Consider the following 9216-nt stretch of genomic DNA (forward strand, 5'->3'; position numbering starts at 1 on the left):
CACACTGTTAATTTCATCCAGAACCACTGAGCTTTAACCACAGTGACTGACCACAGAGCAACAACTGACACACTTATAGGGACAGTTTGCCCCCACACCTAAGTCTTCCCTTTTCACATCTCAAGTGGTCTAATGTCGAGTGGAATCCAAATAACACACGTTCTGTGGTGTAGAGCCTTATTCTCAAATGAATGGGGGTGATTGGCACCATCTAAGTAGAATTTTGGGGTGAGCTGTCATAAAGAGTACTGATTTGGCTATACTTTAGTCAGATTTAATTTATTGTAAGTTGTTATTCACGTTCTTTGTTTACAAAACTCCTGGAGCTTAAAATAATGTTATTTGCATGGCAAAACACACACACACACACAAACATACACAATCTTGGCAGAGATACACAGGGCAAAGCCAACGGGTCAGGGACATGGCGTGGGCTGGGTAGATCTTTCTCTGAAGGAGAAACGCAACCAATTTCACAATCTCTGCCCAGGACCTATGGGGCATTGCTAACATTTTATTTTATGGACAAGGTAATGGAGTCTTGGATAGTTGTAGGGCTATTGGCGGTTTCGTGCAGTTACTGCAGTGAAGGGCGTTTGTGTAGCAGGGCCCTGATTTGCTTCACAGGCTGAAGTCAATGCCAGGACTCTACTGCTGCACTCTGGGCCGCAGTCTGTCTGTCGGTTGGAACAAAATGACCAGTGAGCATCTTTTGGAAGCCCCCCCCCCCCAGCCTGTGCTGAAAGTTCTGTTCTCTTGTAAACAAGATCTTTCCCATGTAGCTCTTGCGGGAAATGTGATGTATGAACTTAAGATGAAAAACAGTGACATTAGGGTTTAATAAAGGGGTGTTTTCAAGTCAAAAGGTAAAGAGGGACACGAACTGCTCAGGGACAGAGAGATATATGAGTGATGAATAACAGCAGTATGTGTTAGGCCATCTAACGTTAGGAGAGCGTGTGGGAAATGTAGTTCTATAAGATGTATAGGTGTGTATAGGTTTACTATGAAATACATCTTATGAAATGCATTCTGTATTTTCTAAATGCACTGTTTATGTAAAAAGAAAATGTTTACCTATTGTGTTTAAATAGCTTATGCCACTGCCATGGAGACGCTACTTGTACTGTGTTTAATGCTGTTGGTGCAATTTTCCTGCTTGAAACATAATGCATGTTTTTGACCAAATGAAAATGAAAAATGAAAATATTGTATGTAGTACTTTATTTATTTCCTAATGTTTGTTTTTTGTTTTCCTGTTTTGTCATGGGAGAAAAAAATAACATTCCATTTGTGGATTAGCTCTGGCTGAGAGAGAGAGAGAGAGAGAGAGAGAGAGAGAGAGAGAGAGAGAGAGAGAGAGAGAGAGAGAGAGAGAGAGAGAGAGAGAGAGAGAGAGAGAGAGAGAGAGAGAGAGAGAGAGAGAGACACACACACACACACACCTTCCTCTCTCCATGCTCCAAATTATGAAACTGGCAGGAGGTTGTCAGTAGGAGGGAGGAAGCACACTCTGGTTCTACTCCCTGTATTATCCTCCCTCTCTTCTCTCTTTTTCCTCTCTTATCTCCTCTCTCTTTTCCACTCTCCTCTCTGTGCTGGTGGAGAAGGGCCTTTGATGTTGCTTCTTCTGAGGGACCAAGGGAGAGATATGGGGGTGGAGGGGAAGAGGGACTGCCTGGGGTTCATGCCGACCCTGCATGCTTTCAACATCAATAGTGCAGTTTTATTGGTGTGTGTGATATGACCAATGACTAACAGCTGAGATGATTTAAGCAGCTTTGGGAATATATCTTTTGTCATCCAGCACTGCCACTGCTAGTCTCCTGAGGAAATTCACAAACTTTTCATTCAACCCGTTTAGCACAGACTAAACTGACAAAGACATGGACGGAGTAGGACCAAATAAAAGCTAAACAGTACTTTAAAATATAGTTTGAAAATGCATATTATGGCAAATAATGTATTGTGCATCAATTTATTTCATTTTGCCTCTCAGTTTAGCACAAACATATCTGACAAAGACACGCTCACATAAATAGCCTACATTTTGAGGCAAATGGTATCATGTGAAATATTGTTGTTTTGATGTTATACAGAACTATTTCACTTGTTATTGGTTGTATGCTGAAAGACTTGATGTTAGTGGATATATTGATGGCTATCACAAATGTTGTGATTTTCCGTTGGAGCAAGGCTAAACTAGCCTACTTTTCAAGAATCGCTGATGTTCAATTCTCAATGGCTGACGCTCTCTTTCAACCTATCTTGTGAATTGAAATAATGGTTTCTGTGTAGCAGGTAGAACGTCACATTGATGGCACATTGATGACGACGCATGCAGTGGAGCAGAAGTGTTATCCCCTAAATTATTTCTAATATTTTCCAATAATTGGTTTACGGGCCTGTGAACGCCCAACGGTTGGGAGTGGCAGCGCTGTGGCCTATGTTGTATTTTGGTTTGAAGTTGACACAGGGTTTTAACGTGGAAAACAATATAATAGAACATAATGTGAAAATGTGCAAAAGATTGTAAATGTTTTATAATCATTCATAAAATATCAAAGTCTCAAGTTTTTACTTTTGTAATAAAGTAGCACCTTAAAACGTGTCTGTGTGTGCATGGCCATGTTGTCTTTAATGATGTTTTATGTTTGTTATTTTTTACCTGAAATAGGCATTTGCTGGGTTGGTCGTCTACAACAAAGGGAACGCTGCCTGCAGCTAAACGTGGTCCGAGTCAGGCATGTTGTTGAAACAACAGTAGGCTTAGCCTAATGCTGCTTTCATAACCAAGTGGCAGGGCAGGCCCTAGCTTTTTGGGGACCCTAAGCAAGATTTAGTTTGGGGGCCCCCCACCTCACAGGTAAAACATTTTAGTGGTCTCCCTCTTGACCACGGAGAGAACAAATTGAAGTCTTAAATTAAAAATTCTGTCCTGGGTCATCGAGAAAATGTTGTGGTTTTAAAGCACATTTTCTGCAAGTCTACAGATAATTAAAATTTGGTTGGAGCCCCCCTTAAGCGACCGCTTATGTCGCTTATGTCTAGGGCCGGCCCTTCCAAGTGGGAAGGTGGTACTTACCATTTGTGAAATCGTAATTACCAGTTGGATGCATTCAGGTGCATTGAACTCGTTGAGGAACACAGATTGGCTAATGGCAAACAAGCTGCGTCAAACATATCTAAAAGTACAGCTATCATGCTCGTAAACACATTAAAGTTTTCAAAACCATATTAATAGATTGCTTTTTACAAATAATGTTTTGTTGCATATAATGTTTTGTTGGTGTTATAGAGGTAATTTACTTAGTAGGGTACATCAGAGGTCAGCATGTGGGAGAAGTTGGCGCTCAGGGATGATAAACGTGTTTCCCACTAGTAATTACCAGTTGGAGGGTGTTCAAGCCGATTTTTCCCAGTCGTATGTGTTAAATACCACCTTCCCACTTGGTTATGAACGCAACATAAGCCAAGTGGTAGGAGCGAAGTTTAGAAATAGCTAAAGCTACCTGGTCCATGTAACGCTTATCAGTCTAATGATCAAATACACCCATTCAAATGGAATAATTCAATATTTACATTTCACATTTTTCTACCCTGTAAAATTTAGATTTTTATATAGTTTTTCAAATGTTTTAATTGACCTATTTTCGTAAAACATTTTTGTTGAAATTCTGGTGTGGCTGGGAAAACCGAGTCATTTCAAAGTCTGTGGTTCAAGTGGAAGCTACCACTGTCAGCACGGGGAAGATTGGCTGTGCCTTGGCTACACTATACACTTTAAAGTGGTAAATGAATGTGGTCCTTGGAGGTGAAGTCACACACCCACACAACAGAGCAGACAGGACAACGGGTAAAGGCCAGTGCTGTGAGTCACGGACTGTGGTCCTTTGGAGGCACATAGCAGCCATTACTGCACACACACACGCACACCAAGGTTCCCTCTGGCAAATTTAGCAGTGTCAGAGTCCGGAATATAAATATATTTATAGAAATATCAGAACGAGCAATGTCAGAGTCCAGAATATATATATATAGTATATACAGCGCATTCAGAAATAATACAGACCCCATCACTTTTCCCACATTTTATTACGTTACAGCCTTATGCTAAAATTGATTAAATAATATTTATTCCTCATCAATCTACACACAATACCCCATAATGACAAAGCAAAAACAGGGTTTTAGAAATGTTTGCAAATTTATTACAAATAAAAAACGAAATATCACATTTACATAAGTATTCAGACCCTTTACTCAGTACTTTGTTGAAGCACCATTGGCAGCAATTACAACCTCGAGTCTTCTTGGGTATGACGCTACAAGCTTAGCACACCAGTATTTGGGGAGTTCTCCCAATCTTCTCTGCAGATGTTCTCAACCTCTGTCAGGTTGGACGGGGAGCGCCGCTGTACAGCTATTTTCAGGTCTATCCAGAGATGTTCGATCAGGTTCAAGTCCGGGCTCTTGCTGGGCCACTCAAGGACTTTCAGAGACTTGTCTCGAAGCCACTCCTGTGTTGTCTTGGCTGTGTGCTTAGGGTGGTTGTCCTGTTGGAAGATGAACCTTAGCCCCAGTCTGAGGTCCTGAACGCTCTGCAGCAGGTTTTCATCAAGGATCTCTGTACTTTGCTTCATTCACCTTTCCCTCGATCCTGACTAGTCTCCCAGACGCTGCCGCTGAAAAACATGCCCACAGTATGATGCTGTCACCACCATGCTTCACCGTAGGGATGCTTCCAGGTTTCCTCCAGACATAACACTTGGCATTCAGGCCAAAGAGTTCAATCTTGGTTTCATCAGACCAGAGAATCTTGTTTATCATGGTCTGAGAGTCCTTTAGGTGCCTTTTGGCAAACTCCAAGCGGGCTGTCATGTGCCTTTTACTGAGAATGGCTTCCGTCTGGCCACTCTACCATAAAGGACTGATTGGTGGAGTGCTGCAGATTTTGTTGTCTTTCTGGAAGGTTCTCCCATCTCCACAGTGGAACTCTGGAGCTCTGTCAGAGTGACCATAGGGTTCTTGGTCACCTCCCTGACCAAGGCCTTTCTCCTCTAATTGCTCAGTTTTGCCGGGTGGCCAGCTCCTGGAACCAGTCTTGGTAGTTCCAAACTTCTTCCATTAAGAATGATGGAGGCCACTGTGTTCTTGGGGACCTTCAATGATGCAGACATTTTTTTGGTACCCTTCAGATCTGTGCCTCGACACAATCCTGTTTCAGAGCTCTACGGACAATTTCTTCGACCTACATAGGGCAGCAGTCTCTTAAGTACAGGGTAGAGTACCGGGTGGTAGCCGGCTAGTAACAGTGACTAAGTTCAGGGGTATTAACGACCTTATCATGGGGCTTTATGACTAACAGAAGTATTCCTCCCCTTATGGCAACTATCCTTCTAATGACCGTAGTAGGCCTATGTGAGCACATCAAATTAAACAAATTATCTTGGGATCCTTGAGACCGGGGGCTATGTGTGTGTTTGAGTCTCATGTCGAGCTGCCCTCTAAATTCGCTACAACACTGCTAGGAATTTGTTTGTAAATTTGAACGCAAATGGCTGTGGGAGTCCTGTGCAAAGCAGCTAATCTTGGGAAATCTATTTTCTATGATTCAGTTTGAACAAGTGTGTCAGAACATTTTGAAATTGAAACTGGTTCTATGATAATATGACTAAGATGCATCTCATTGGGATCCCCTCTGCTAATCACTACTCGGGGAATAACCAATCACACAGCGTCTGTCAGAGACAGACAGGTTGAGTGATGAATGAGGTGAGCTCCTCCTGTCTTTATAAGGCGTGACTCGCCCATCCTCTGGTCATTCTCAAGCATGCCTCTCTTCCTTGCGGCAGGGAAATCAGTGATACGTCTCACTCATATTATCAGAGAACCAGGGTTATGACAGTAACCCACTTTTTTTTCAAATACTTGTTTTGATGTATCACATTGGGATATGACCACACTCTCCGAAGCCAGGTTAGTCCCAACATTAACCTCCCTCAGAGGATCTGACATTGAGAACAGTATGTGCCAAGGAAAGTGAAGTGGCATCCAGTAGGTAGAACCTCATAAATGTATGAGGGGAAGCCAAACATGCCTCATCGCAAATCTCTTGTAAGGAGATGCCCAAGAGGTAGATAAAAGAAATCCTGCTATGCCCTCCGGCAAACCATCAAACAGGCAAAGTGTCAATACAGGACTAAGATTGAATCCTACTACACCGGCTCTGATGCTTGTCCGATGTGTCATGGCTTGCAAAGTATCACGGATTACAAAGGGAAACCCAGCTGCGTGTTGCCCAGTGATGCAAGCCTATCAGATGAGATAAATACCTTCGCTGCTCACATGAAGGCAAGCAACACTGAACCATGCATAAGAGCACCAGCTGTGTGATCACGCTCTCCGTAGCCAATGTGAGTAAGACCTTTAAACAGGTTAACATTCACAATGCTGCAGGCCCAGACAGATTATCAGTATGCGTACTCAGAGCATGTGCTGACCAGCTAGCACGTGTCTTCACTGACATTTTCAACCTCTCCCTGACCCAGTCTGTAATACCACATGTTTCAAGCAGACCACCATAGTCCCCGTGCCCAAGAACGCCAAGGTAACCTGTCTAAATGACTATCGGCTCGGAGCCCTCACATCTGTAGCCATGAAATGCTTTGAAAGGCTGGTCATGGCTCACATCAACACCATCACCCTGAACCCACCCTAATTTGCATACCGCCCCAAGAGATCCACAGATGATGCAATCGCTATTGCACTCCACACTGCCCTTTCCCACCTGGACAAATGGAACACATTCATGAGAATGTTGTTCCTTGACTGCGGCTCAGCATTCAACACCATATTGCCCTCCAAGCTCATCACTAAGCTAAGGACCTGCAATTGGATACTGCAATTTCTGACTAGCCGCCCCCAAGTGGTGAGGGTAGGCAATACCACATCCTCCACACTCACCCTCAACACGGGGGCCCCTCGGGGTGCGTACTTAGCCCCCTTCTTTACTCCCTGTTCACCCATTACTGCATGGCCGCACACAGCTCCAACACCATCATTAAGTTTTTTGACAACATAAAGGTGGTAGGCTTAATCACCGACGACGATGAGACAGCCTACAGGGAGGAGGTCAGAGACCTGGCAGTACGGTGCCAGGACAACAACCTCTCCCTCAACCTCAGCAAGACAAAGGAGCTGATCGTGGACTACAGGAAAAGGAGTGCCGAGCATGCCACCATTCCCATCTACCGGACTGTAGTGGAGACAGTTGAGAGCTTCAAGTTCCTGTTTGGACAGTCCAAACACAGCAACACAGTTGTGAAGACGGCACGACAATGCCTCTTCCCCTCAGGAGGCTGAAAAGATTTGGCATGGGCCCTCAGATCCTCAAAAGGTTCTACAGCTGTACCATTGACAGCATATTTTTTTGTGGCATTCTTTATGATTATACAGATAACAGGCAGAACAAGTAGAGGGCAGAACACACATGCATCCCCTGTCCTAAAAGAGCCCCACCCCTGAAACAAGACTTAAACCAGCTATGATATACAATGAGTAATATAGTAATAGTAAAAGAAATACAAAGATATTATAAAACAAAAGGTAAAAAAAAATCAAATAATTATATAAATTCTAATTTGGGTTGGTTTACAGAGTTGTGAAATTAGCTGGGTCCTTGTCTTCTTGAAAGGTTGGCAGATATTGTAACATTTAATCCTTCCACTTAAATAGTATCAAATGTCTAGCTAGAAAAGTATTACATGCCAGCATGTTGCCCATAGAACTGTTTATAGGGGCCTCCTGTGGTGCCACTCCATAGAACTGTTTAGAGGGGCCTCCTGTGGTGCCACACCGAATAATGCAATAAAGGCAGAAGGTTCTATAGGTCTCTCCAGTATCTTTATCAAACGAAAATTGATATCCAAAAATCTGTCAATTTCTGGCATTTCTAAAACAGTTGTAATAAAGTAGCAGGAGCCTGCATACATCGGTCACAAGTGGGAGGTAGGTGGTCGTGATGGAAAGTGACTAGAGTAAAAATATACAAAACTACGCAATTGCAAGTATCTATATAAATGGGATCTAGGAATATTGAACTTTGTACTAACTGTTCAAAAAATACAAAATCCTTATCAATATACAAGTCATTCAGTGACGAGATCCCTTTTCCAGACCAGATATGAAACACCTGGTCTAATAATGATGGCGAGAATGTACATTTCTTTAATAATGGGGCAGAAGTTGAAAATTCACTGAGACCAAACAATCGCTTGAACTGTTTCCAGATTTTTTTGAGAATGTTTCACAATCGGGTTTTTAGTGCATTTGGAAACAGGCTCAGCTCATGCAAGTTTTGAGCCAAGTAAGGCAGCTAAGGAGGTGGGACCACAGGATGAGCTCTCTGTGAGCCTTTAACATCAGGGATTTCTGTCATCCAGTATAGAATGATTCTTATATTAGCTGCCCAGTAATAATATTGAAAGTTCGGAAGTGCTAGACCACCCTGTGGGCGAGACCTCTGCAATACGCTCGTACTTATCCAAGGGTTTTTCTTGTTCCAGATAAAAGCAGATATCAGTTTATCTATGGAGGTAAAAAAAACAAATGTCAGAAAAATAGCAATACATTAAAATAAGTATAAAAACGTATGTAATAAATTCATTTTAACAGTGTTAATTCTTCCACCCAAAGGAAAGTAAATCACAGTGTTCAAGTTCCTGTTTCAGGCAGAGTATCAAGGGAGGGAAATTGGCTTTATAGATATCTTTGAAATTCTGTCAGACCCAAATTCTGAAATGTTTCTATTTCTGTGTAGTCACTCTGAAGGGCACATATTTGCATGGTAGAAGGATTAATAGGCATCAATTCACTTTTTTGTAGATTAACCTTATGCCCGGTCTTTAGTAGAAACTGGATCTCTGGAAGACCAGTTAAAGGGTTAGACATATATAATAGCATGTCATCCTTATAGAGTGAAACTTTATGCCCTCTTCGAAAATCTTTGATACTGGTGTTTTGTGATGGCAAACAGCTGAGGGGATAGAGGACAACCCTGTCTTGTCCCATGTTGAAGTTGGAAATAGGATGAAACGTTTTTATTTGTGCGCACTGCAGCCATAGCGGAGAAGGAAAGTACTTTGATCCAGGACTAAAAATTGGGACTGAATCCAAATTGTTTGAGAGTATAAAATAAGTAATCCCATTCCACCC

Source organism: Salmo trutta, chromosome 30 (assembly GCF_901001165.1).
Source record: "Salmo trutta chromosome 30, fSalTru1.1, whole genome shotgun sequence".
NCBI lineage: Eukaryota > Metazoa > Chordata > Actinopteri > Salmoniformes > Salmonidae > Salmo > Salmo trutta.